General features: G+C 52.8%; 1 long non-coding RNA gene and 5 other non-coding genes across 6 annotated transcripts; 5 read left to right on the top strand and 1 right to left on the bottom strand.

Annotated features, from left to right (window-relative positions):
- Positions 1-987: 987 nt before the first annotated feature.
- TRNAP-UGG (transfer RNA proline (anticodon UGG)) lies at positions 988-1,059 on the bottom strand. Its single transcript has one exon. It is a non-coding gene; the product is annotated as a tRNA-Pro (tRNA).
- A 1,865-nt stretch (positions 1,060-2,924) lies between these two features.
- On the top strand, positions 2,925-5,555 carry LOC111759798 (uncharacterized). Its single transcript, XR_002793685.3, has 3 exons — positions 2,925-3,044; positions 4,405-4,557; positions 4,881-5,555. It is a non-coding gene; the product is annotated as an uncharacterized lncRNA (long non-coding RNA).
- TRNAK-CUU (transfer RNA lysine (anticodon CUU)) lies at positions 4,080-4,152 on the top strand. The gene has a single exon. It is a non-coding gene; the product is annotated as a tRNA-Lys (tRNA).
- A 13,241-nt stretch (positions 5,556-18,796) lies between the features above and the next one.
- On the top strand, positions 18,797-18,871 carry TRNAR-CCU (transfer RNA arginine (anticodon CCU)). Its single transcript has one exon. It is a non-coding gene; the product is annotated as a tRNA-Arg (tRNA).
- Positions 18,872-19,423: 552 nt separating this feature from the next.
- On the top strand, positions 19,424-19,495 carry TRNAP-AGG (transfer RNA proline (anticodon AGG)). The gene has a single exon. It is a non-coding gene; the product is annotated as a tRNA-Pro (tRNA).
- Positions 19,496-22,563: 3,068 nt separating this feature from the next.
- Positions 22,564-22,636, top strand: TRNAR-CCU (transfer RNA arginine (anticodon CCU)). The gene has a single exon. It is a non-coding gene; the product is annotated as a tRNA-Arg (tRNA).
- Positions 22,637-26,479: the final 3,843 nt, after the last annotated feature.

The following is a 26,479-nucleotide window of genomic DNA, read 5'->3' as shown; positions in this document are numbered from 1 at the left end:
GTGCACTCCTTGCGCGTGGGGCTGCGGGGGGACCTCCCATGTGGTAGACAGACGCCCTAACCACTGGGCCAAGTCCGTTTCCCTGTTTATTATTTCTAAGCTATGGCTTTTTCTGTGAAGAAGAGCAGTGATGTTTATTACCAGGCTTACTTATGCCTTTTATTTTTCTTACCTTATTGCACTCTCTAGGATCTCCAATAGAATGTTAAAGAGAAGTGTGACAGAGAGGATACTTGCTTTGTTCCAAAACTCAGGAAGAGGAGCTTTGAAAATTCTACTAATGAAAAACAAACAAACAAAAAATTGGCAAGTCAGATTCTTTCCTGATCTGTCTACGAGTGAGCCCCCCTCAAGTCCAGCAAGCCCACGCTCTCAGTGGTCCCCAACGTTGACGTCTCAAGATCCCAGCACTGCTGAGGTTTCTCTCCCTGTAGTTCCACAAAGATATCACCTTCAGGCCCTTCTAAAAACAAACAAACAAAACAAAAAAGAAATAGAAGACGACCCTAAAAAGAGGTCCAGGACTTCCCACAACTAAAGCAAGAACATCTTTAGACCAAAAAAGTCCCTTCTACTGGTGGGCTTCACTTTGTTTTCCCCGCCTTTGCCTGAGTGCACCCCATATTTCCTTTTATGGGGGACACAGAGGGTGACCCCCAGGGAGGCGTGCCCCCTCATCTCCAACCCGGGGACTGGGATTCCAGCTCTACCTCCTGTCGGAGGGTCGTTCCCCCAGGCGCATCCCAGGAACACCGAGGCGGCAGCCCGGGCAGACACAGTCTGTCCTCGCTCCAACGCGGGTTAAAGGGCGGGACTTGGGGCTAAGCAGAGCTAAGCGCCCACCCCCGCCCCACAGGGAGGAAGGGCACGGTCACCCCTACCGCTGGGCGATGCCTTTGGGGGCGCCGCTCGGACAGTGACCCTGCCTGTGCTTCCTGGCCCCGGAACCCCGCGGGCATTGCCTCGGGAGCAGGAGAGCTAAAAGTAGGGCTCGTCCGGGATTTGAACCCGGGACCTCTCGCACCCAAAGCGAGAATCATACCCCTAGACCAACGAGCCACTGCCTCTTTGGGGTGTTTATATTCACTAGTACTGAACCTTCACTCGGGTGGGACAGAGTCCCCGATGCCTGTCCCCAGGGACGAGGATTTGGCTCAGCTTCCGGGATGGGGAAGGGCAAGAGGGATGAGTTTGGGGCCCGGGGGTCTCCGACTTCCGGGGTCCACTCTGCGAGGCGTCTCCGCCCCCCACCTCCCTCCGGCCCAGGCCGAGGCGCGGGGACCTGGCCCGCAGCGGGGTCCGACGTGGGGGTTCCCCGCGGGACCAAGCCCACGGCCTGAGGCTGCGCTGCGCTCCTCCCCGCCCGGCCCCGCCGCAGGTCAAGGCCGAGGGCGCCGCCCCCAGCGAGGAGCCGAGTCCGGGCAGAGCCCGAGGGTCCCGCCCCGGCCGAGCCCGCCCTCCCTGGGCTGGACCCCGAAGGCCCCGCGCCGTGCCGGGGGCAGCTCTGTCCTCTCTCGGGTGCGGCCCGACCCGGCAGCCCTCTCCCCAGGGGGCGGCCCTGGGAGCGCAGCAAGAGGTTCTCGACCCGGGGCGCCGCGCCTGACCTCCCTCTTGGACGGGCGAAGGCTCCAGAAGCCGCCTGGGAAGGCAAGGCGGCCCTGCCCTTCCCGGGGCTGCACCCCGGGGTCCGGGGCCCGCCCTCAGGCCCCCCGCGGGGCACTCCCCGCTGCTCGCCCTGAGGGCGGGGGGCGAGGAGAGAGCTGAGAGTGGGCGCTGCGGGGATCGGCCCCAGGACCCCCGGGCCCGCAGGAGGCTGGTCTCCGGGGGAGGGGGGCGACGGAGGGGAGGGGGCCGCCTTTCCTAGCCGGTGACCTGGACCCCGTGACCCTGTCCTCCCTGCCTGCGCGCGTCCCGGAGAGGGAGGGCGGTTAGAGGCGGCCGGCGTTCCTCCAGGGCTCTGTCTGTCTGTCTGATCAGCGCTCGCCACTCCCGGCCCCCTCGCTGCTTTCTACTCTGAGGCTCCTGGGTGGGGACCCGCAGCTGCTGGGAACAGGGGTCTCTACGCGCCGAGCTGGGCCTCTGCCTCCCTTGGGCGCAGACTCCAGAACGATCGCTGCGGCAAGTCCAGCTTGAAAAGTCCAAAGAGAGCCTCCTCCAGGCCCTCCAGCGGGTTGGCTCCAGCCGAGGAGTACGAGGCCCTGAGCCTCAGGGTGGAGGGGCCGAGCTGGCTGCAGTCTTGCCCGGCTTCCGTTCTCTCAGGAGAAACCCGGGCTGGAGTCTCCCCTGGTTTACTGCTTTCCTCTTGGCCGGGTTCTGGGGGTCGCTGTGGCAGTGACAAGCCCCGACTGGCCTCTCCTTCGTGAATTGGCCTGAAGTTCCATTGTGTCTGGATTTTAACTTCTTTTTAAAAATTTTATTGAAGTATATCATTCATACGTGAACATACATAAACAATAAGTGTATAGTAAAAGTTGTGAACTTATAAAACAAAAATGAAAAACAGTCCTGAGTCCATCACACAGGACTCCCATACATCACCCCACCTCCAACTCCTTAGTTTTGGGGAAACATTTGTTACAAACTATGAAAAAGCATGGTGAGAATATTACTGCTGGTCATAGTCCCACTGTTACATTTGATGTATTTTTCCCCAATCCCAACTACTATAAACTCTCTATATTTGTATTATGTATTTGATTAATTCATGAGAGAATGTACTTACATTTGTCCTTTTAGCCACAGCCCATCTTTGGATGTTTTAAAAGCAGCTTTGTTGAGATATGGTCACATACATACAACCTGTACAGAGTGTACAATCAATGGCTTTTAGTATAGTCACATTGCTGTGCATTCATCACCATAAAAGTTTTCTGAGAACAATTTCATTCCTCCTTCACAGGCCACGCTTCACTCGCTCAGCTAAATATTTGCCGAGCCCCAGCTCTGAGTCAGGCCCTGCGCGGAGGCGCTGCGGGGCCCAGACCCGAGATCAGTCCCGCGAGGGACCTGGGACCAGACCCCGGGGCCACTGCCCACCCTCTAAGGTGGCGGCGAGGGGTCTGTGGGGCTCCCGGGGCGCAGGGCTTCAGAAAAGAAGGGCGGGGAGGGGGGAAACCTGTCGGGAGCCGCGGGGCTGGAGGGGCGGGGGAAGGGGCGCGGGGCGGACTGCGGCGGGCGGGGAGCGCCGGGGCCCCCCGAGCAGGGCCCGGCTCTAACCCGGGGGGCGCTTGCCTGGCGGCCGAGGCTGGTGGCGCTCGTGCTTGGGGTTCGGGGCTCCCTGCGGCGTTCGTGCCGGGGCTTCTGAGACGCTCCTCGGGCGTTTGTGTTTCGGGATCTGAGGAGCTTCCTTGGCGCTTGCACTTGGGGTTCTGAGGAGTTTCGGGTTTCCCTCATATTAGGGGCTTTTGGGGGTTTATCTGGGTTTCTTTGTCGCGGGGACGCCCCCAACTCCACACGCGGGTGGACGCTCGGGCTGGAGCCAGGGGCCTGGGGGGAGGAGGCGCCCGCCCTGTCCTGCTGCGCCCCCCCCCGCGGGGCCTCCTCCCTCCAGCGAGGCCAGCGGTTCCGGGGACCCCCGAGCAGGGGAAGGTTCTGGGGGGCGCTCGTCGGTCCTAGGGGGCTGCTGGAACCGCTGCATTCTCGGTGCCAGTCCAGGGCGGTGAAGAGGCAGGACCCCCTGGTCCCAAATGACGAAGGCTTTGCCGAAGGGACCGCAGAGCCGTCACCCAGGCGCGGGCCCCTCGTGGCCGCGGGTTCAGCGCCCACGGACCAGCCGCCAGCACCTTCGCCCTTTTCCTAGCGGGCGCGTGGGGGGGGGGGGCTCGAGAGCTCTCGGGGCCCCACAGCCCCTGCCGGGCTCCCGGGCGGCTCCCCCTGGGGAGAGGGCCTCCCTGCTTCCCCCCAACCCTGTCTGAGCACCCTGAGCACCCAGCTCTGCTGCTCGGCTCTCTGCACCCCGAAGACCGCAGGCTGTGTGGGGGCACGGGGGCGCTGCGGAGCTCGGCCTGGGCCAGGGGACTGGCTTCCCTCTCGGGTGCCCTCCCTCTGGGTGAGACAGACCTGGGAGTCCCCACGCGCCTGCCCGGCTAGCTCAGTCGGTAGAGCATGAGACTCTTAATCTCAGGGTCGTGGGTTCGAGCCCCACGTTGGGCGGTCTCCGTTTTGGGACTCATGGCTTTAAACAACCTGACACACCTGCCAGAGAGAACCCCCAAGTGCGCAAAACTCTGGGGGAGAACGGTGCTCTCCATAGCTCACCTTGCTCCACTGGAACAAGAACCCCTATGGGAGCCCCCAGGGCCGCCCCTACTGTGCTGCCTCTGTCCACCGCGCCCCAATCTCAGGCTTCTGCCTAACCTCTCCTCAGTGTTTGATGTCCCTGCCCCCCTTTTTCCGCACGGGCAGTAGCCGCCCCAGCCACAGGGCGTCCTGGAGGCTTCTCATCCGTTCTCCCCTATCCCCGGGCTGCAGAGACGCGGAGACTGCCTTGGGGGGCCCTGACGCCGCGGAGCGCTGGGGTTCCAGATGCCGAGGTGCAGCCGCGGGCTGAGCTCCAGGGTGAGAACCCGCCCAGGGGTGGGGCAGGGCGGAGCAGAAAGCCGAGCAGGAAGAGGCTTCTGGTAGAGGGGGGGCTTGTGCTGCGCTGGAGCTTCTCCCCCTGCCTGACAGCTAAAGGGGAGTGGGTGTCCTCTCTGCGGCTGGATCTGAGGCCTCGGGGTTAGCCCAGGCTGGGACTGGGGCCTCTCCCTACACCCCTAGGTCCCACCTGGGCCTCCTCACAAAGTGGGGGAGGGGGAAAGAGGTGGGTTCCCTACAGTTACTGCTATACTCGATAGGTGTATGTCCAAGAGACTTAAATCTTTGATCTGTCCATGTGCCAGCTGGGCCCTAATCTCAGCAGAGTTGCAACACCTGCTCTCCAGATCACTGGACTCACCCAGGACAACTAACAAGATGATGATGGACAATGACCATCGCAAGGAACAGAGAGAGTCTGCAACTGCAAGCAAGGGAGTCCCATCCATCTGCCCCATGGAATCTAAGACCCCTCTCAGTTGGAGGCATCTCCATCCCCAAATCCTCAAAAATGAACAAAGGACTAAAGTAGGCTTACTGTTATTCTACTATAGCCTTACTGTTACTCTAGCAATGGAAGAACTTTTGCAACTGATGTGGAGGCTGTGGCTACTGGAGGTTCTGAGGGGACAGAGAGGGAAAAATAGTATAACATGGGGGTATTTTTGGGACATTGAAATTGTCCTGCTTTACGTTGCAATGACAGATACAGGACATTATGTATTTTGTCATAACTTAGAAAACTGCGAGGGACAGAGTGTAAACTATAATCCACAGTTAGTGGCAGTGCTTCAGTATGTGTTCACCAATTGTAACAAATGCACCCCACTGCTGAAGGGAGTGTGGGTAAGTGTGGGAGGCGGAGGGAGAGGGGCATATGGGAATCCCCTATATTATTTATGTGGCATTTATGTAATCTAAAGCTTCTGTAAAATAAATGAGCGAATGAAGGAATGAATAAATAAATAAATGAAATAGCTTAAAAAAATAAAAAGACAAGGTGGGTTCCCACCTCGTGGCAGCCGGAGGACGCCCCAACCCGCCCTGCACCGCCCTGGGCCTGGCTGGAGGCTGTGGGGCCCCTTTCGCCTCTGGGGCTTAGGCTGGGAGAGGCAGGGCCAGGCGAGGGGGTGGGCTCCGGGAGGAGTGGCTAGGTCCTGCTCCCCCACCCCTGGGTCCCCTGCCGACCCCAACCAGAAAGTCTGCTCTGGGGAGGCATCCGAACCCGGGGATTCGGAGGGAGAGAGGGCCTGTCCCCGGAAGAGGACGGGGGGCAGCGGGTCGGGCCTCCGGGAGCCTCGCGGTGGGAAGGGGGCGCAGACGCGCGAGTCAGGCTTCTAACGTCTGATCGTCTCCCCGACCCAGCCTCTGTACGTTCTCATTTCCGTCGGTGAGTCCAGCTTTCCAGGGAGGCCTTCCCAGCCCCATCGGCACCTAGCAGGGAGTGGGCGCTCGGTAAGCGCCCAGGATCTCAGGCCGGGTCTGAGAAACAGCGACCCGCTACGTGGGGCTCAAACCCGAGTCCTTGAAATCGAATGGCAGGTGCGTTGGGGAGGGACTCAGTTTCCTGGAGGGACGTGTGGGGGGTGGGGAGGCGGCGCAGGCCAGCCTCGCTCGCCCAGAGGACGGTGTCCCGGCGGGGACAGGAAGTGGGGCTGGGCCCCGGCAGTCAGGGTGGACCTGGGCTTCCAGAAAGTGCTCTAGGCCCCTCCAGGACCCCCAAGAGGTCCTTGGCAGGTGGGAGGCCTCGTTCTCGCCACAAATGTCCGGAGTCCGGGTGCCACCCTGTGCGCAGGAGCCCTGTACCCCTGCTCGGTGAGACTGCCCCTGGGCACCCTGGATGTCTGGTGCCCTCCCAGCGCCCACGCACCCAGCCACGGGATCCTTGTCAGTGCCTCCTGACATGAGGCCACAGCCACCGGCCCCTTTAAAGGGTGAATGACAGTCAAAGTTCTTGGAGTCTTTGCACATCTGAACATTTCCCTCTGCCTCTCTACGTGGTTGAAAGTGATTTCTTCTTAGAACCGCAAACGTTTTCTGTTTCTGAGAGCTGCTCTTGATAAGCCACAGGCCATTCGGATTCCAGATCCTTGGTTGCTGTTCAGTTGTTTTCTCTCTGGAAGCTTTGGGGATGTTTTCTTTCTCCCACGGTTCCAAAATTTTGCTGTGACATGCCTCCGTGTGAGTTAATTTTCATTCATTTTGCCTGGCAAAGAGTGACCCCTTTTGATCTGGAGAATCTCCCTTCCAACCCATGCATCTTGCCACTTTAAACAAACTAATAAACCTCCCCTCCTCCATTAAGATGGATGTTGGAACTCCTGGCCCTCTCACCTATTTTTTCTTTTTTCTATTTTCCACCTCTTTATCTTTTTTTGTTCTTGTTGTGAGATTTCTCATCTCTCAAGATACCCATTTTTAAGAGAAATTCTGTCTTTTTAAAATTTAAGTTATTTCTTACTCCACTCGCCTCTTTGTAAAACACCGCGATATTTTTAACGGCTGCTACAAGCTCATCTTTCTGAGGGCGTGTGGCCTCAGTACCCTCCACTGACCTTTATAGTTCCTTTTCTTCTTTGCATTTTCCTGTAAAATAAAACGCTGTGTGTCTCTCTGGTGATTTAGGAGTGAAATGCTGCACAGCTGGTGCTGCAGACCTGAAGCTTTCCTAGAGGTGAGAAACCTGCCAAGGTTCCAGCTCCTTTTCCTCCACGCGAGCCCAGGCCTGCAACAGGAAATGAAGGTTTTTTTTAAAAAATAATGCTGGCTGGCTTTCCCAGGAGCCCAGGAAAACTTGGGGACCTTGGAGAGCTGCGTGTAGAGCCGGGCGCGAGTTGGTTTACGCAGCAGAACTAACACGCGCGGAGTAAATCTGAGCCGCCTGCGAACCCGCGCGCCCACACCGCGGGGCTCCCCGGGCGCGCGCGCTAGCGAACGGGCCCCCGCGCAACCGAAACAAGGCCCCCTGTGCGGGCGCTGCGGAAAGGGAACTTAAAATGGAGGTAAAGTAGGAGGGCTCCTTGTCCTAGGGGTATGATTCTTCTTTGGGTGCGAGAGGCCCCGGGCAAGCCCCGCTTTTTTCTCCACATGCTTAGGCCTGCATGTTCGGCTGAGCAAGAAAGACCTGGAAGTGGAGGCTCCCGCGGGCAGAGCCCCGGTGGCTACCACGAGGGTCTAGAGACGCGGACAGACAGGACCACCCTGCCCTAGCCGTCGGGCCACGCGCGGGCGAGACCCCCTGCGAGGGGCGGGCACGAACCCATCACCCTGCCATGGGACCCCGCGATAACGGTTGAGTTAACCGCTGCTAATGGAGACCACTCGCCAGAGCAGGGAGGGTTACTTGGAAGAAGGAAAATTGCAGGTATCGCCAACTGGCTGTCCGTGGCAACATGGGCTGCGCCCCTCTTTTCACTGGCGCGGAGACAGGCCGGGCGCTGGGCTCCTCGCGTCCTCCCGGGCACCCACCCTTCCCGGTGGGAACGGAATCCTGTCTCTGTGTGATGGCCTGACCCCGCCCGGAGGTCCCCATGATGGCCACAAAACGGAGCCAGAGACAGCAGCTAATGTGGCTCCTTGGCCTAGGGGTGTGGTTCTCGCTTAGGGTTCAAGAGGTCCCGGCTTCAAATCCTGGACAAGCCCATTTGCCCATTTCTTCATTTCCCCCCAATGATTTTCCTGCCTTTTAAAACCTATAAACGTGGCTGGGAAATCTAGGCTCGCCAGGAGACCACAGCGGGAAGTCAGGCCTCCTGAAAAGTAATTAAGAAGAAGCCGTGGGGCGTTAGAGCTCCCGCCTCCCACATGGGAGGTCCCTGGTTTGGCTGGCTCCCGGTACCTCCTGAAAAAAAACAAACAACAACCAAAAAAAAAAAAACTGAACAAGCAAAACCAACCAATAAACCAACTCAGGGAAGCCGATGTGGCTCAGTGGTTGAGCACGTACAAGGTTCTGGGTTCAATCCCTGGCCCAGCCCCCCACCCCTGGTACATTAGAAAAAAAAAAAGAAAGAAAAAGCAAAAGCCCTCAAGCTCTCTGAAGGCGGCCCAAGGGCTCTGCCCTGGAGTACGGCCAGAGCCCTGAAGCCTGGCAGGCCGCTTTCCTCAGTAGGAATTCCAGGCACCGCAGAAAAGGTGAGTCCTTCTACATAACCCACTAGCAGCAGGACCTCCACTCTGTTCTGCTGGTCCAGTTGTGTGAGGGGTAGACTGACGCAGGGACCCCTGGCCCAGGAACACCTGGTTCTGCTAACACTGGAAAGTTCTGAACTCCAAACACTTGAAAACAAGAGTGGCTGCTACACCCTCACACTTTGACTCAGCAACCAAATGAGAACAAACCCAACAAACGATGTTCTAAAAGCTCCTGAAGGGTGTAAATTTGTTCTGCAGAGGTAGGGGCCTTGGAGCCCCAAATCCATGGGAATTTCCAAATTTGGAAAGGAAGAAGTAAAACTTTCCCCATTTTCAGATTATATGATTCTGTATACAGAAAATTCAAAAAAATGCACAACAGAGCTCTTTGATCTTATAAATGAATTCAACAATGTGGGGAGATATAAGATCAACACCCAAAATAGTATTAAACAATCTGATGAGGAAATCGGGGGGAGGGTTCCATTTAAAATAGCAACAAAAAGTCTCAAATACGTAGGAATCAATTTAACCAAAAAACTACAGGAACTTCATGCAGAAAACTACAAAACACTGCTAAAATAAATAAATGAAGTCCTAAACAAATGGGAAGCCATTCAGTGTTTATGGATTGGAAGATTAAATATTGTGAAAATGTCAATCTACCCAAATTGATTCATATGCAATACCAATAAAAATTCCAAGAGCCTGCTTTACAGAAATAGAAAAGGCAATTACCAAATTCATTTGGGAGGGAAAGTGCATCCAAATAGCCAGAAGCATTTTAACAAAGGAGAGCAACATGGTAGGAATTTCACTGCCTGTCCTTGAAATATATTACAAAGCTACAGTGGTCAAAGCAGCATGGTACTGCCATAAAGATAGACACACTGATCAGTGGAATAGACTTGAGAGTCCAGCAATAAACCCGCACCTCTATGGCCACTAGTTTTTGAAAAAAAAATTAACAAACCTACCAAGTCCATGTTGATGGGTTAAAATAGTTTCTTCAACAAATAATGCTGGGAGAACTGGATATCCATAACCAAAAGAATGAAAGAGGAACCCCTTTCTCACCCATGTGCAATACTCAACTCAAAATGGATCAAAGACATAAAAATAAAAGCCAGGAAACATAAAACTACAAGAAGAAAGTGTAGAGAAACATCTTAAAGATCTTGTGGTAGATGGTGATTTCTTGGACCTTACACCCAAAGCGTGCACAACAAAAGAAAGAAAATAGATAAATGGGATATCCTCAAAATTAAACACCTTTGCACCTCAAAAGACCTTGTCAAAAGGGTGAAAAGGCAGTGGACTCAATGGGAGAAAATACTTGGAATTCACATATCTGATAAGGGTTTATATCCATGATATATAAAGAGATGCTACAACTCAACAATAGAGAGACAAATGGTGCAATTAAAAAATGGGCAACAAAAAAAAATAGCAAAAAAATTTTAAAAGAGAAAAATAGGCAAAAAATTTAGACATTTGTACAAAGAAGGAATACAAAAATGTTCGCAATCACTTGTGATTAGGTAAATGCAAATCTACACTACAATGAGATGTCATTTCACACCAATCAGAATGGCCACTATTAAAAAGAGCAGTAAAAGTTTTGGAGAGGATGTGGAGAGTTAGGAACATTTATTCACTATTAGGGGAATGTAGAATGGTACAGTCACTGTGGAGGACTCTTTGGCCATTCCTAAGAAAGTTGAATATAGACTTGCCACATGACCCAGCAATACCACTACTGAGTATATACCCAGAAAAACTGAGAGCAGTGATGCGAACAGATATCTGCACACCAATGTTCGTTAGTAGCTTTATTCACAATTGCCAAAAGTTGGAAACAACCCAGGTGTCCATCAACCAATGAATGGATAAACAAATTGTGGTGCATTGATACCAGAAGGAATATTAAGTGTCTGTAAGAAGAAATGGGGAAGTGGATGTGGCTCTAGTGATAGAGCTTCTGCCTACCCTATGGGAGGACCCGAGTTGATCCCTGGGGCCTCCTGGTGGAAAAAAAGAGAAAGCATGCCCGTGCGGCAAGCTGTGTCTGTGTGGTGAGCCAGTGCCTGGGCAAGTGAGTCACACAGAAAGATGATGACACATCAAAAGAGAGGCAAGGTCAAGTTGAAGTGCAGCAGAAACCAGGAACTGAGGTGGTGCAATTGACAGGGAACCTCTCTCCACATCAGGGGTCTCCAGGTCCGAATCCCGGTGAATTCCAGAGAAGAGAAAATGAGAAGAGAAGACAACACAGGCAGCAAAAACAGCAGGGCAAGAGGAGGGGAAGGGGGGAGGGAATAAATAAATAAATCTTTAAAAAAAGAAGAAATGAAGTCATAAAGCATATGACAACATGGATGAACCTGCAGGAAATTATGCTAAGTGGAGCAAGCCAGACATAAAAGGACAAATACTGTATGATTGCACTACTATAAAGAAAATACGTTACTTAATCTCATGGGCCACCAGAAAATAGAGTTTAGAGAATGGAAAACTGAGGGTTAACTTGTGCAGAATTGGTAAAAACGATGAGTGTTATTCTTTGGAAATGAATAGAAAAGGTGAAGGCCCAACATAATGCATGTAACTAGCAGGACTATTATGTGGGTATAAAAGTGGTTTACAGTGAAAGTCTAAGGTTATGTATATTACTAAAAGAAAAGCTAAAAAATGTAACATGGAACTGTATAGCATAGTAAAATCGATGTGAAATATGAATATTGGTAAAATTGCATATACTGAAGAATGTGTGTTAATACTACACCCCAATGTAGACCAAAAAAACCAATTATGCTAAATGAAAGAAACCAAACTCAAAGTACTGCATATTGTATGATTCCATTTATATAAAATGTAAACATAAATAAATTTATAAAGATGAAATTAGATTAGTGATTATGCAGGGCTGGGGAAGGAATGCTAAGTTGTGTGGAGTTTTTCTTTTTGAAGTAATGAAATTGTTCTAAAATTTGTGGCCATGAATTCACAGCATTGTGATCATACTAAAAACCATTGATTATACAGTTTGGTTAGATTTCATATATCTCAACAAAACCTCTAAATAAATAAATAAATAAATTAATTAATTATGCAAGAAGAATCAGAAATAACAGCTATATAGAGCAGGGGAAGCAAAGAGAATGAGAGGTGAAGAATTTTTTCGTTTGTCTGTTTTTTGTTTATTATTGTTATTATTATCAAAATAATGAAAATGCTCTAATAATGATTGAAGTGACAAATGCACAACAATGTGATTATATCAGATACCACTGATTGTACACTTTGGGTGAATTGTATGCCTTATTAATATGTATCAATAAAATTGATCTGTTTAAAAAATCAGTATTGTTCCTATACACAAGTAATGCACAATAGGAAGAAGAAATCAAGAAAAAAACTAGAAGAATTCAATATCTAGGAGTAAGTCTGTATTAGTCTGCCAAATGGGTGCCGATGCAAAGTACAAGAAATCTGTTAGTTTTTATAATGGGGGCTTATTTGGGGGTGAGACATTACAGTTTCTAGGTTATGGAAAGTCCAACCCAAGGCACCATAACAGGTGCTTTCTCACCAAAGTCGGCTGCCACGGGTTGAAGCAAGATGGCGGCCATCTCTGGCTGCTCCCTCCTTCCCCTCCAGGCTCGCCCTTTCCTCTTGGGATCCATCAGCCCAGCCTCTTGAGGCTTCCTGCTTAGGTGATCCTGTACTCCTCTCTCCTGGCCAAGGACTTGCTTCCTTCTGGGCCTCCTGTCTCAGTCTCTGCTATTCTGCTCTCTTCCCAGTGTCAGCTGTAAGATCTCAGGCAAAAGGGTCGCCTCTCTCTGTTTGAGCCTTCTCCTTTCCGTCACGTGGCAGGATAAAAAATGACAGAGCTCTCTCTTACTGTTTTTATCAGACCCAGCAAAGGGGTGGGGACTCAACCTGAGTCAGGCCTACTGACAGGCAAATCAAAAGCCCTAAATGGGGAAGTGATAGGGCTTCCACCTACCATGTGGGAGGATCCTGTTGGATCCCTGGGGCCTCCTGGTGAAAAAGAGGAAGAGAAAGCCTGTCCCTGTGGCAGGCCAGTGCCTGGGGAAGTGAGTCACGCAGCAAGATGATGACTCAACAAAAGAGAGAGGAACAGGTCAGTCAAGGTGAAGCCAGCAGAGACCAGGAACTGAGCTGGTGCAACTGACAGCGAACCTCTCCTGAATCCTAAGGGAGAAGAAATGAGAAGAAAAGACAAAAAGAGAAATAGATACAGAAGATCACACAGCAAATGGAACAGGCAGCAAGAACAACAGGGCGGGAGGATGGGAATGGAGAAAATAAATAAATCTGAAAAAAATAAAGCCCTAAATCAATCTTGAAAGGTAATCTAATAAACCATCCCCCACCCCCCAGCTCAATTCAATGCAGTTAAAAGGTATCATGCCTAGAGGAATAGTTTACAAACATAATCTTTTTCTTTTTGGGATTCATAAAATAATCTCAATCTGCCACAAAGTCTAACCAAGGATGTAAAAACTGCAAAGCATTTCTGTAAGAAATAAAAGAAGATCTAAATACATGGAAGGACATTCTCTGTTCATGGAGTGGAAGACTAAATATCATGAAGATGTCACTCTTACCCAGAACAATTTATAGATTCACTACAATCCCAATCAAATTTCCAACTACCTTCTTTGGAGAAATGGAAAAACCAATCATCAAACTTATATGCAACAGGGAAATGGATGTGGCTTAACCAATTTGGCTCCCATCTACCATGTAGGAGGTCCAGGGTTCGATGCCCAGGGTCCCCGGTGAGGGCAAGCTGGCCCACGTGGAGTGCCGGCCCACGCGGGAATGCTGCCCTGCGTGGGAATGCCATCCAGCTCGAGAAAGCCTCCTGGCACAGCAAGATATGCAACAAGAAACACAGAGGAGAGAGAATAAGAAGACGTAGCAGAACAGGGAATTGAGGTGGTGGAAGAGACTAATCATCTCTCTCCCACTCTGGAAGGTCCCAGGATTGGTTCCTGGAGCTGCATAATGAGAATACAAGCAGGCACAGAAGAACACACAATGAATGGACACAGAGAGCAGACAATGGGGGGAATGAGGAGGGGGGGAGAAATAAAATAAATCTTTTTTTAAAAAAATATTTATTTATATTTATTTAATTCCCCTCCCCTCCCCCGGTTGTCTGTTTTCTGTGTCTTTTTGCTGCGTCTTGTTTCTTTGTCCGCTTCTGTTGTCGTCAGCGGCACGGGAAGTGTGGGCGGCGCCATTCCTCGGCAGGCTGCTCCCTCCTTCGCGCTGGGCGGCTCTCCCTATGGGTGTACTCCTTGCGCGGGGGGACACCCCTGCGTGGCAGGGCACTCCTTGCGCGCATCAGCACTGCGCATGGGCCAGCTCCACACAGGTCAAGGAGGCCCGGGGCTTGAACCGCGGACCTCCCATGTGGTAGACCTACGCCCTAACCACTGGGCCAAAGTCCGTTTCCCAAAATAAATCTTAAAAGTTTTAAAATATGGAACAGTAAGTCCCAAATAGCTAAAGCCATCTTGAAAAAGAAGAATGACATTGAGGACTCATGCTGTCCAATCTAAACTTACTACAAAGCCATGGTAATAAAAAACAGTGTGGCACTGACACAAGGGCAGAGATATAGATCAATGGAATAGAACTGAGATCTCAAAAATTAACCCTCACTTTTTTTGTATTAAAGTTAATAGATGGGAAACGGACTTTGGCCCAGTGGTTAGGGCGTCCGTCTACCACATGGGAGGCCCGCGGTTCAAACCCCGGGCCTCCTTGACCCGTGTGGAGCTGGCCCATGCGCGGTGCTGATGCGCGCAAGGAGTGCCGTGCCACGCAGGGTGTCCCCCGCGTGGGGGAGCCCCACGCGCAAGGAGTGCACCCATAAGGAGAGCCGCCCAGCGCGAAGGAGGGAGCAGCCTGCCCAGGAATGATACCGCCCACACTTCCCGTGCCGCTGACGACAACAGAAGCGGACAAAGAAACAAGAAACAAGACGCAGCAAAAAGACACAGAAAACAGACAACTGGGGGAGGGGAGGGGAATTAAATAAATAAAAATAAATCTTAAAAAAAAAAAAAATAAAGTTAATAGATGACAACGAATGTTCCATTAAAAAACATGAAAAAACAAGAAACATAAGAGGTTCCCATATAACCCACTCCCCACCCCCCACCACATCATTTTTGTGAACTGTATTTTTTTGAAGATATATACATCACAAAAAAGCTGTTACACTAAAAAATATGAGAGGTCTGTATACTCCCCACCCCCTACCCCACTCCTCCCACACCAACAACCTCCCACATACAATCAATGGTATTTGGTATAATCACATAGCTGTGCATTCATCATTTCAATCATTATTAGAGCATTTTCATTATTTCAATAATAATAATAGTAAACAAAAACCAGACAAATGAGAAAATTCTTTACCTCTCATTCTCTCTGTTTCCCCTGCTGTACATAGCTGCTACTTGTGGCTATTCTTGCACAACTATTATTTATTTATTTTTTCAGTTATCTTTATTTTTTTGCACATTTATTAACTAAGGAATTTTATGAGGTATATTTCACAAAGCATATAATTGTAATGAAATTGTTCTAAATTTTTTTGTTGTGATGAATGTACAACATTGTGATTATTCTAAAAGCCATTGATTACACACTTTTGGTAGATCATGAGTATTTCTGAGGAAACATAACAAAACACATTTTCAGTCTAAAGGGTTATCAGCATTTTCAGTGTATTACTAAAACATCTTCCAGGAATATGGAACCAATTTCACTTTTGCCATCAGTTCTTGCGAATTACCCATGCCAATACTGCATTTGTCATTTCAGAAAGAAAGTTGCTAATTAAACCTTTTTAATTAAAAACAAATTAGAGATGTTGGGCTGATTTTCAAATAGGCCATTTTGCAGCTCCTCTTTTGTGGCACTTGGGAGCATTTTCCTTTCATCTGTGTGGACACATGGAGAGGATCCGACCTCCAGGACTTCTTTGTCTCCCTCTGCTCTGGGACCACAGCTCATCATTTTTGAAGGGAGAAAAGGTGAAGTGAAGCAGGAGTTTAGCTCATTCAAGTTGTGAACTTGGGCTCCAGCCAAAGCAGGAAACACATCAATAGATCAATGAGCCTGCACAGGACTTACTTTCCTATAGGCTGAGTCCTGGGCTCCCAGCCCCAACCCTGACTTGCTCTGATCAAGGGCCGGTGGTGTTGGCACATCTGAGTTGGCACATCTGGTCCCAGAAGAAGGGAAGAGGATTGGTGTCAGCTTTGAAAATTTGACATTTTCAAGGTGCTCAAAAATGAAATCTTGATCATCCCCTCAAACCATAGCCTGCTCTCCCTTATAAAGGAAAATTCCATTCTTCCAATGGTTTAGGCCAAAAACCTTGGAGTCATCCTTGACTCCTCTCTTTCTCAAATATCCCACATCCAATCCATGGAGAAATTCTGTAGAGTTTACCTTCCAAGTATATCCAGAATCTGACCACTTCTCTCCAGCAGATGCCTCCTGGATTGATTGGCCACACAACACAGCTAGAGATATTTAAAACAACAACATAAGTCAGATCATGATCTTCTACTCAAGCCCTACATTGGCTCTCATTTTCCTTAGGTTAAAAAAAAAATCCAATCCAAATTGCTTATCCTGTCTTCCCCATCTTTCCTTGTTCTCCTGCATTCAGTTGCAGTCCTGATGAAATGCTCTCACCCCAGGACCTTTGGACGTTCTATATTCCTTGTACCTAGCATGTCTCTTGTATCCACAGTTCTGACTCCCTCATTCTCTTGATGTCACTGATACCTCCTCATCAGCTTCTCACCATGCTGAAAAACAAAACAAAACCTCCATGGAACTCAGATTCTGTCTAAGGTCCTGGAGGCTCCGGAGGCCAGATCTTCTCCAGGGGGAAACTTTGAGAGCTGGACCTCGGAAATTCAATCTCCTGGCAGCGCCATCCTCAAGCGCCGACTGAGAAGCAGGGCAGCTGCTTGCCAGGGGTTTTTGTGTAACCCCCACATCCACAGCTAGGCACCCTGGCCCCATGGCTCCGACTTTCCTTTTCCTAGCAGGAAGGCACTTGGGTCCCACCCGGGAAGGGAGCCTGTGTTAGTTTCCTGTTGCTGATGTTCCAAATGACCACTGAGACAGTGGCTTGAACCAACACAATACCATGATCCTATAGAAGTCCGAAATGGGTCTCAGTGGGCTAAAAATTAAGATTTGCCCAGGACCGCGTGCCTTCGGGCGGTTCTAGGGGAGCGGTTCTAGGGGAGCCTTTGCCAGCTTCTAGAAGCCGCCGACTTCCCTGGCTCTTGGTCCCTTCCTTCATTTTAAAGGCGGAAGCGTTAGTGGAGTTCTCCTTGTCCGCCAGCTCCCCGGGGCTCTACTGCCTCCTTCTTGCCTCTCCAGGACTATGTGGTTACACTGGACCCACCTGAATAATGCAGGGCAATCTCCCCGTCTCCAAGCCAGCGGCTGAACCACCTGAGTCCCACCTGCGACCTTGAACCGCTCTTGCCACGGCGCCTAACGCATTCGCAGGTTCCGAGGAACAGGCCGTGGACATCCTACCCCAAGACTCACTCTTCTCAGCTGAAGACTCAGGCATTGATTTTATCGTTCAGCACCCGGGGCGGCAGCGGGCAGCAAGCCCAGGGCAGCTTGGTGCGCTCCCCTGGCGCCCTTTCCCATACGCTCCAGCTCGGCTCACAACTGTGATTCTGCCTGGGGTGGTAGAAGTCCCCGACCCGAAGCCCTTTCCAACATCACAGGCATTTTCCGCGGAGCAGGGAGAGCAGGAGCCCAGGGCTGTGCTGGCCCATCCGGAACCTTTCGGAGCCGGGGTTCCGGCTGGGGGGAGACGGAGGAAAGCTCGAGGGAGCTGCGGGCGCGCCGGGAGCGCCCAGGCGAGCAGCGCCACCTCGGTCCAGCTCTGGCCTGGGGTGAGGGCGAAGGGAGGGGGCGCCTTGGGGATCCGGTTCCAGAGACTGACAGCCCCAGACGCCGCGCCCGCGGACTCTCGGCTCCGGAATCAGGGGCGCCCGCGGCTGCCCGTGGGGCCTCGTTCCGGTGGCCGTTGCGCGCGACTCCGGCCGGTCTCCGGCCTCCTCCTGCGTGGACAGGGATCTAGAGTGACGGCGGGGAGCGCGGGAGTGGGCGACAACGCGGCCCCGGGTCTCTGCAGGTCCAGTCCGAGCAGCCGAGGCAGCGGGGGTCCCCGGCCTGGGCGTGCTCGGGTGGGGCTGGTGGGAGCCGGGCCGCGTGGACTGCCCTGGACCCGGGTGTTGCGCGGTTAGAAAGTGGAGAAGGGAGAGGCCGGAGAGGTCGCGAATCGCGCCCGGGGGTGGAGGAGAGGATAGCGAAGAGGGAGCGATGGGGAGAGGAGCGCGACCGCCGCATCGCTCGGGTACCCCTTCCCCTCGGCGTCCGCGCTGCTCCTCCCCGCACCAGGTCCCGGCCGGCAAACGGGCTTGGAGGCGGGGAAGGACGTGGAGAGGAGCTGAGGGGCGCGCACACCCGCCTCTTCTGGTGACGCGATCGCCCTTTGGCTGCGCACGTCTCGGACCCCGAACCCGGGCTCGCGCTTCTCTTAGGGAGAGCCTTTTGCATTTTCGCGGGAGAAGGAGGCGGCTCCGGCTCCTGCGAGCAGCGTCCGCCTCCCGGTGGGCACCGCCGCGCGGCCCCTGCTTCCTCGGTCCAGGCCCCGGGGCCCCCGAGCGGGCGGGAGGGAAGGGGCCGGCGGCACGGGGGGCGCCACGGGCCTGGCACGGAGCGGGACGGCGGGGCGGGTCACGCTGGGACACGCCGACAGGCGCCCACAAGCATCCCGCAGCCAGGCCCGGCCTGCCTCCACGCGCCTCTCCTGCGGTCCCTGCTGCCCCGCAGGCTCGACCTCCGCACGGGACCCGCGGGGCAGGAGGTGGCCGGGAGGGACGGGACCCAGGAGGGGACGAGGACGTGGGGTCCAGGGCTGGCTCGCCTGTTTGCCGCCACCCTCGCGCCGCGCCGCTGATCTGCAGACGCTGCGCCCCCCGCCGCGGGCGCCCAGCTAGCTCAGTCGGCAGAGCTGGAGATTCCTAATCTCAGAGAGTCGTGGGTTCGAGCCCCACGTTGGGCGAGTCGTCCTCTGGTTTGGACTTGGGGGAGGAAACTTTTGGAGACGCGCGCGGGGCGCTGGCTGGAAAAGGCGGAAAGCAGGGCGCCTGCTCTACGCACGCAGCTGGCTTTTAGTGAAGTCCCAAGGGTGCCCCTGGGGGCGCTGCCTTTTCGGCCCAAAGACCTCCACGCGGCGCTGTCGGCTCTGAAGGTCCGTCTGTCCGGCTGGACTGGGGGCCCTCGCGGGAATCCCGCGCCCGCAGCGAATCCCCGGGACGCGCGCGGCTGCGAGGGCGTCTGTAAAGGGACGCAGCGACCTGCCGCGTGGCGCCGACAGGCAGGCTGGCAGCCGGGCGCCCCCCTCCCCGCCCCGCTCGGGGGTGTATGTGGTGGGCGGAGACGGCGGGATTGGGGCGCGGGGGCCGCTGCCCGCTGCAGCCGGGGCGGAGCGCGCCGGGCGCCGGGCCCTTCCGGGTGGAGCTGGAGTCTCCTCCCTGCGCCGCTGCGCCTTTCTCTGGGGACCGGGGGACGGTCACTAGGGCCACTAAGATCGCCCGAAGCACAAGTACGCCGTGGCTCGTTGGTCTAGGGGTATGATTCTCGCTTAGGGTGCGAGAGGTCCCGGGTTCAAATCCCGGACGAGCCCTTCTTTTCATCCAACAAACATTTCCTTTTCTTTCCTCAGCTCTCTGCGCCCCGAGACCTCAGGTGTGACCTCGAACTCCCCAGAGGGAAACAATGACCTCTCGTAGCCCAAGCTGGCTTTTCAAGCTTGTAGGTTTTTCCTGGAATCCGGGGATGCCAGAGGTCGCGGAGAGGTGGCGCCGCAGGGCGCACGGCGGGGGACCCGGGTCCGGGCTTCCAGGACGCGAAGGGACCGGGAGTCCCCTTCTCACACCCGGGAAGTTCAAGGCCCGCGGTTGCCGGCGGTGGCACCCGCTGAGCGCCAGGGATTCACCGCGGGAGGCCGGGCGGCGGCCCTCGGCGGAGCCCGGGGTGCCCTGGCCCGCGCCCCCCTGGCGCCCTCGCCCTCCCTCGCCGGGGCCCGCCTCCAGGGACTGCTCTGCGCCGCCAGCCCGGGGCGGGGGTGGGGGGCCTGGAGCCGGGCTGCGGGCCAGTGCGGGCTCGCGCAGCCGGGAGAGGACGTCGCCTGCTCGGCTCTGAATGCGGGGCTGTGCGGGGGCGACTCGGCGGGGACCCCCCCCAGGTGGAAGAACGGTCGCGCCTTTGTGTTGCCCGGAGGAGGGAGTCCACGTGGGAGAAGGCCTGGAGGCTCGTCCGCCCGAGCGCAGCGTGGGAAGGACAGGAATGGTCACCCCGGAGGCGGCTCCGGATTCCGGCGGTGTGGACCCCGGAGGGCGGGGTGCGGGCCGCGGTAACGCGGCCGCGGAACCCGCGCAGATCCTCCCCGCTCCTTTCTCCTCCCCCTCCCCTCCCTTCCTTTCCCCCTCCCCTCCTTTTTTCCCTCCCTTTCTTTACCTTTCCCCCTCCCCTTTCCCCTCACTCCCTCTCCCCTCCCTTTCCCTCTCCCCTCCCTTTCCCCCTCCCTTCCCTTTCCCCCTCCCTGCTTTTCCCCCTCCCTTCCCTTTCCCCCTCCCTCCCTTCCCCTCTCTCCCCATCCCCCTCCCCCTCCCCTCCCGCCCTGGCCCTCCCTGGCTCTGCGCCGCCGCTGGACAGAGACCGCCGCCCCCCGCGGAACCGAAGGTCGCCAGGCAGAGCTCGTGGGTGGGTGACCGTGGCCTGACGGCCTCCCGGAGCGGGCAGGCCTCACTTCCAGCGGCTGGGGCCGGGCGGGCGGGGTCTGACGGGCCGTTCAGTGGGGCTGAAGCAGCCGTCCGACTCACCCCAGAAGAAAACCTAGGGGTGCACCCTCCTGGAGCACACCCCCCCCCCCCCCCATGGGGCCGAGTGAGATTCCGAAGACTCGGGGACGCCAGGGTGGTCGCTCCTTGAAGGAACCTAGGTCCCGAGGGCGCGGCCCCTGCGTGGCCAGCGAGACGGCGGGAGCGCCCGAGGGTTCCGCGCCCGCGCCCCGCGCTCGGGGCCTCCTAACCCTTTTACGCTGCACGGGCCCCTTTGCCAGTCGCCTGAAAACCGCGGGCCCCTTCGCAGAACGTCGCGGCAGGTAGTTTTATGACCCTCAACGTCGGAGGTCAGAGAAAATGAAGATAAGTTGATATTTTTCAATTCAAGCTCACGACCCCCTGAAATCTTTGGCCCGTGGACCCGTGGACCCCTGCGCGCGCTCTTTAGATTATATACGGCCGAGGGACAGAGGTGCCGAGTGCAGGGGCGCGGGGGCAAGAAGGGGGAACCTGCTCCTTTCTCACGGGAGGCGCGCGCGGCGGGCGGCGATCCAGGTTCCCGCAGCCCCAGCTGGGCGCGCTCCCAGGGAAGTCCAGGGCGGGAGGCAGGGGAGGGCGCAGGGCGAGCCAGTCCTCAGGTGGGAGATGCTGTGCATGACCCGAGGGCAGGGCCCAGGACCCGCTGCGGGAGGCGGCGTCCCGACAGACCAAACTCAGCTTGGTATGCGGAGAAACACACCCGCCTCAGTCGCTCCTCCGCTTCAGAAGAGTGTCTGGAGAGGTGTGATTCCTAGGAATTGGGGACCCCAAGGCATCCGTCCCTCTCCAGCTTTTGAGCAGCAAAATCGTCCCCCATCGCCGCCTCCACCCCGCGGTCTCGAAAGATCGACTGAGGACTCCGGGCAGGGCGCCTTCGCTGCAGGGCAGAGAGGAGCAGGCTGCCGAGGATGAAGGCAAGAAGAGACGCGCGGAGTTCTACTCGGGTAATAGTGAGACGATATTGGGGTGGTGAAAGCCTCCCTTACCCAGGCGGTCAGCCTTGGCGCCCCAGCCCTGGGACAGCCGCGGACCACCTGCCGGGGCGCAGAGGGGAGGACTCGGCGTCCCCAGCGCACGGTTCTTGGCAAAAACATTGAACCTGAGGTTGATGAAGAGGAAACAAAGAGAAAACCCCAGTCCGTGGGACATTCTCCAGGACATCTGGTCTGGCCTCTTTATAGTCATCCACTGATTGACAGTCTTTGAGAAAGGGACTGTTTCTAAACTAAAGAAAACCCAAACACCCGATAGCTAAATGCAGTAGGTGGTGCCTAATTGGATCCTGGGCATTTAAAAAATTTCAGCTATAAAAGCTGTTATTGGGGACACTTGAATATGCAAAGTAGGTTAATCTCGTTGTAAGAAAGATACATGGTAAAGGGGGAGGGGGTTATCTCTGAGATCCTGGAAGCCCTATGGGGTGGGAGGATGGAGAGAAAATCTTGAGTAGCTTTGATTTCCCCGATATTTTTGGCATTGGATCAATTACAAGCCACAGCTGCTTTTCCCCTAGCAATTAAGAGGGGTGGGTTGCCAGGAAAACTCTGCGATGTCTGGGGCTTCAACTTAGGGCAACCCCAAGTGGAGAGGTTTTCTTTGATGCTCAGTATACCCCTTGACTGGAAAAGCAAGATCCAGGATAGACTCTTAGGGGCCACCTACGTCTCTTGGACAATGGTCAAGACTCCAATTATGGCACACAGGGAAAGGATGGCGCTGGCTCCCCCATGATTTGACTAAGGGCTAGTACATTACAGGAACTCTGCAAAGTTTTCTTGAGAAAATGGCCAAACCAATTCTTGGACAGCTTTCTGGCCACCAGTGGTGAATTATTCCTTCTTTTACTGATCCACTGGTCACTGGCTAGAGAGCCCCAGTGGCCTAATGGATAAGGCACTGGCCTCCTAAGCCAGGGATTGTGGGTTCGAGTCCCACCTGGGGTAGCTGGTCAGGTATGGCTGTATTTTGGACCAAGGCAATTACTCTTGTTCACCTTGTTTCAGAGAGTGCCCTCCCCACCCTCCTCCTTTTTTAAGCGATCTGTTAAGGATGTTGAAAATAAACTGTCTTTAACCCACAAGTTCCACTTGCATTAATCCGTCTGGAGAAATAGAAGTGTGTCCAAGGATGTTTTATTGCAGTAAAGAATTTTTAAAAGATTTTTTATTTCCCCCTCCCCCAGTTGTCTGCTCTCTGTGTCCATTTGCTCTGTGTTCTTCTGTGTCTGCCTATATTATTGTCAGTGGCACCGGAAATCTGTGTCTCTTTTTGTTGCATCATCTCTCCACGTGTACAGAGCCATTCCTGGACGGGCTGTGCTTTTTTCTGCACCGGCTGGCTCTCCTTACAGGGCACACTCCTTGCACGTGGGGGACACCCCTGCGTGGCAGGGCACTCCTTGTGCATCAGCATTTGGCATGGGTCAGCTCACCCCATGGGTCAGGAGGCCCTGGGTTTGAACCCTGGACCTCCCATGTGGTAGGGGAAAGCCAAATCTGCTTCCCTGTAGTAAAGATTGATATGGTTAAATACAAAACACCACACGGGGTGGCCATCAGTGGGGAAGCATTGAATACATTGGGTTCCATTAAATACTTTTCAACCTCGGAAAAGAATGTTGGCTCATTACTGGTTGTCTTGGAAGATCCCAGCACAAGAGAGATGTGGCACGAGCAGATTTGTTTGGATGGTCCAGTGTTTATAAAATGAGTGAAACATCTAAGTCCCGAACTCTTACTGTAAGATTATGGAAGAAAGGAAACAGTGGGAAAGGATACTATCGAGCTGTTAACCCTAGGGACAGAGAGAAGGGAGGGGAGAAAAAGGACACTAGCAAAATGGAAAGTCTACAAGTCAAAATGTAAAAGAAAATGTAGTACCACACCAAGGAAAGAAGTTGTTGATGTGGGAGGAGTGGGGGTTGGGGGAGTGGGGTATATGGAACCTCTTACATTAAAAAAAAGAGATTTATTTATTTATTTCTCTCCCCTTCTCCCCCTCGCCCCAGTTGTCTGTTCTCTGTGTCTATTTGCCGCGTCTTGTTTGTCTGCTTCTGTTGTTGTCAGCAGCCTGGGAATCTTTTTGTTGTGTCATCTTGCTGTGTCAGCTCTCCGTGTGTGCGGTACCATTCCTGGGCAGGCTGCACTTTCTTTTGCACTGGGCGGCTCTCCTTACAGGGCGCACTCCTTGCACGTGGGGCTCCCCTACGCGGAGGACACCCCTGCGTGGCAGGGCACTCCACTGAGCATAGGCCAGCTGCATACGGTCAAGGAGGCCCGGGGTTTGAACTGCGGACCTCCCATGTGGTAGACGGACGCCCTAACCACCGGGCCAAGTCCACCGCCCTCTTACATTTTTTAATGTAAAATTTTGTGTGATTTATGTATCTTTAAAGAAAAAAGGCATTAAAAAAGAGAAAAAGAGAAAATGGGTTAAAAAAAGAAAATGTGGAACACAGACGTTGTACCTTTGATCTGTAAATACCTAAGAACATAAGAGGCACTTGCAGGAGAGCTGACTGCGAAATGGGCCAATGGTACCGCTGACTCGGAAAGACTGTGGATGCGTTTCTGCTTGGATTTCTATTTTGAAGTAGCCACAGCAGTGACTTTCAAGTTCTTCCAGGATGAGAAGGGGCTCGTCTGCAGGGGCCATGAGGTCAGTCCGGGATTCGGGGTCTAGCCAACGCTGGCGAGTGACTTGGCGAGTGCCCTGGTGGCGGGAAGGCCCTGCATTCTCGGGGACTCGGGTGCCGGGGCTCTGGGGAGCGGGTCTAGGAGGTCTGGGCGTATTCTCTCTCAGAGGCCGGGAGGTGGGGACCAACTGTAGTCGAGCGCTCGCTGGGCTTTTTAAAAAAAATTTAATTGCAACAAGCAAAAAAAAATAATAACTGAAAATGGGAAGGAGAGTATTCTAACAGGGATAGGAGAATCTTCCCTAAAACCATGCTCGTGTGGGTTTGTGCACAGATGGAATGAAGCACTGGGTTAAACCGTCAAACTCAATGCTCACATTAAAGGAGATCCGGCTGAAGAAACACCTGGCATGGGTTCTCTTGAAGCCATGGACAAGCATGTCAGCAGCCAGGACCCTTACTTTAGTGAAGCTGACAAAATTAAGGTGGGCCAGAGTGTGTATGGGGCTGTGCAGGACAAGGCTCCATCCACAAGTCCGTCCTCTGTCTGATGGCTGGCTTTCAGCACTCTTGCCAAGACACTGATGCCAAGAGTTTGACCCCAGTCCTAGCCATGATGTACTCGGGGGAGCTTAAGTTAGAGAAGAGAACATCCTCAGCTCAGGTGGAAGGTTGTGTCCACCGCCTTCACTGGCATGAGAAATGATTTTTCTGAAAAGGAATCCAGCACACCCCCTTGGTTTTTTCAATAAAAGTTTGAGAAAAAGAAACAGTTAAAATTGAAGACCAAACCAAGCAGAATGAAAGAAATAATAAAGACCAGAGCAGAATTAGAGAGAATCAACAAAACCAAAAGTTGGTTCTTTGAGATCAACAAAATTGACAAAGCCTTAGCTAGACTGACAAAGGAAAAAAGAGAGAAGATGCAAATAAAATCAGTAATGAGAGGGGGAACATTACCACTGGCCCCGCAGAAATAAGAGATCATAAGAGTATAGTATGAACAACTGTATGCCAAAAAAAGTAGACAATGTAGAGGAGATGGACAAATTCCTAGAAACACACGGACAACCTAGAAAAAACAGAAGACCTCAACAAATCAACTACAAATAAAGAGATTGAAACAGTCACCACAGACTTCCCAAAGATGAAAAGCCCGGGACCAAATGGCTTCACAGATGAATTCTACCAATCATTCAAAGATGATCTAATGCCAATCTTGCTCAAGCTCTTCCAAAAAATTGAAAAGGAAATAACCTACCAAACTTATTCTATGAAATCAACATCACTCTAATACCAAAACCAGACAACGATACTACAAAAAAAGAAAATTATAGACCAATATTTCTAATGAATATAGATGCAAAAATCCTCAACAAAATACTTGCAAACTGAATCCAAAAGCACATTAAAATAATCAAGTGGGTTTTATCCCAGGTATGCAAGGGTTTTTCAATACAAGAAAATCAATTAGTGTAATAAGCCACATCAATAAATCGAAGAAGAAAAATCACATGATCTCTCAATTGTTTCAGAAAAGACATCTGACAAAATACAGAATCCTTTCTTGATAATAACACTCCAAAAGATAGGAATAGAAGGAAGCTTTCTCAATATGATAAAGTGCATATATGTGAAAAACCTACAGCTACCATTATACTCAAGGGTGCAAGACTGAAAGCTTTCCTGCTGAGACCCAGGAATAAGACAAGGTTGTCCACTGTCACCACTGTTATTCAATATTGTGCTAGAATTCCTAGCTAGAGCAATTGGCTGGATAAAGAAATAAAAGTCACCCAAATAGGAAAGGAAGAAGTAAAACTTTCACTATTCACTGATGATATGATCCTAAGTCTAAGAAATCTTGAAAGATTCATGACAAATCTATTAGAACTAATAGACTAGTTCAGCAAAGTGGCAGTATACAAGATTAATATGCAAAAATCAGTAGTATTTTTATACACTATTGATGAGCAATCTGAGGAGGAAAGCAGAAAAAATTCCATTTATAACAGTGATGAAAAGAATCAAATATGTAGGAATAAACTTAACCAAAGACATAAAGGACCTGTGTTCAGAAAACTATAAAACATTGCTAAAAGAAACAGAAGAAGACTTAAATAAATGGAAGGATATTTCATGTTCATGGACT

This window comes from Dasypus novemcinctus, chromosome 23 (genome assembly GCF_030445035.2).
Source record: "Dasypus novemcinctus isolate mDasNov1 chromosome 23, mDasNov1.1.hap2, whole genome shotgun sequence".
Lineage (NCBI taxonomy): Eukaryota > Metazoa > Chordata > Mammalia > Cingulata > Dasypodidae > Dasypus > Dasypus novemcinctus.
The sequence above is the reverse complement of the archived record's forward strand: the minus strand, read 5'-3'. Positions and strand labels throughout refer to the sequence as shown.